The sequence below is a fragment of the Myotis brandtii genome, unplaced genomic scaffold (genome assembly GCF_000412655.1).
Source record: "Myotis brandtii unplaced genomic scaffold, ASM41265v1 scaffold634, whole genome shotgun sequence".
NCBI lineage: Eukaryota > Metazoa > Chordata > Mammalia > Chiroptera > Vespertilionidae > Myotis > Myotis brandtii.
In genome coordinates, this window is record NW_005370427.1 from 883,177 (window position 1) to 885,167 (window position 1,991).

Genomic DNA, 1,991 nt, shown 5'->3' on the forward strand with positions numbered 1-1,991 from the left:
ATTACATTCAAATCCTATATAATAAAAGGCTAATATGCAAATTGTCCCCTCAACCAGGAGTTTGACCGGGAGTTCAACCATGGGGCAGGGCCGGCCAGCCAATAGCCTGTGGCCCCTCCCCCAGCCAGCCCCGTCCCTGATCAGCCCCCCACCCCACCCTGATTGGGGGCAGGGCTGGCCCACCAACCTCACATTCCCTCCCCCACAGCCAGCCCGGTCTGATCGGCCCCAATCAGAGTGGGCAGGTCAAACCCTACCTGTACATGAATTCGTGCACCGGACCTCTAGTTATTTAATAAATGTATTAATATTCAAAAAAAGAAAAAAAAAGTTGGATGATTCTAAATGCTGTGCATTTTAATTCAAATTGCACTATTTTATTTTATTTATTTATTTATTTATTTATTTATTTATTTAGAAATAATATTTATTATCCCCTCCCCCCCATGTACAGATTACTTTTCAGAAACATGGAAGGTATTACCCATGTCCTCATCAGTAACAGTTTGTAGAAAATAAACTTAATTCATATCTTGTCAACAATATATTTCTACCATTTTTTAAAACAATAGCCATTTTATTTTTCCATGTTAGTCCAAGACAAATTGCACTAATTTAAAATAGCACAGTGTAAAATGTCAATGAAATCTCATTTCATGAACCAAATTTGAAACATGCTGCAGGCTTATGTGCATGTGTATCCAGGGAAGCTTAGTCCTGGATCAGGTGCGATTTGAAGCATGTGACGCCTTCGGATGCAGGCTCCGCCCGGAGCTCCGCTGCCCCACGTGGTTTCTTGGCTGGGAGGTCCGGCCGCTCGTTCTGATGACAGACTGAAGGGGTTCTGGTCTGTGGTCTCCCGCGTCTGCAGAAAGGCCCCGATTTCCTTTTCATTAAAGTATAACATAGGCATAGAATAGGTCACAAGACCACAGTGCGATGCATTTTACAAACTAGCACACTATTTTATTCTAGAAAGTTCCGAAACCTCCCTCTGCTCCCTGGGTCACCCCGGGCAAGGGTGCCTCCACGTTCACTGTGACACCATCGCGTGATTGGCTTGCTTGTTTCTGAACGACACGGAGTGCATCACCTGGTGTGTGTCCTTTGGTGTCCAGCTTGTCGCATGCAGTGTTTTGCTTGAAAAGTTTTTCTCCACAAAGTCTGCCTGGGGCGGCCGGGTGCCAGCTGAGAGCCGTGTGTCCCGCACTCCTCGTGGCCAGGCAGGGCACGTGTGCATCAGCTCAGGTGAGCGGCAGCACCGGCCCCGGCGCTGGGGGCCTGTCTGACCAGGAGGAGCCAGGGGGATGGGGATGGGAGGCAGCCTCACCCCGACCAGCCTTGGAAAGAAAGACAGTCCCGCCTCAGGCCGTGCTTCTGGTTGGAGTTTGTGTTATAAACATGACCACATCCCCATGGCCACAAACCCGGCCCAGGAAAGTGATGTTTCCCCATCACACGTGTTGGGATCCGTGCTTTCGGCACCTGGAGCCGGCCCCGGGCGCAGACATTCCTGGCTGGAAAGCTGTGAGGCTGTGCCAGGGCCATTGGTAAAACTGCTTAGCATGCCCTGGCGGTCAGCCCACGCCGACCGGCACCGCGGCTTGGGGCAACGTGGTGAGGCCTGGGCACCAGTGGGCAGGGCGTGGTGCTGCTGCTCACCCGAGGAAGCTGAGCTCCGGCCCCCGCCCAGCTGAGAGGGAGGCTGTCAGCCCCACCCGCTCTCACTGCTGCGCCCGCTCCAAGCTGGCTGAGTGGCTGTAACTAGGAGCCTGAAAAGTCAAAACAAAACACAAAAATGGCTTTTGTATGAACTTAAACTGCGATATGTGGCTGTGACTGGTGCCTTGGGTAGCTCCACACCGTCCAGTTTCAGCGTCGTAGCCGGAGACGGGCAGCGTGCTGGCGGCAGAATCGTATTAAGGGATTGTCTTTCTCACCTAAACCCGTTATCTTGATCCCTAGGGCCTCTATTCAGTTAGGAAGGAGGA

At 51.6% G+C, this 1,991-nt stretch overlaps 1 long non-coding RNA gene across 1 annotated transcript; it reads right to left on the reverse strand.

Annotated features, from left to right (window-relative positions):
- Positions 1-414: 414 nt before the first annotated feature.
- LOC106723742 lies at positions 415-1,312 on the reverse strand. The gene is made up of 2 exons (XR_001359459.1): positions 1,094-1,312; positions 415-865 (listed from the first exon to the last, which is right to left on the reverse strand). It is a non-coding gene; the product is annotated as an uncharacterized LOC106723742 (long non-coding RNA).
- Between the last annotated feature and the right edge of the window lie 679 nt (positions 1,313-1,991).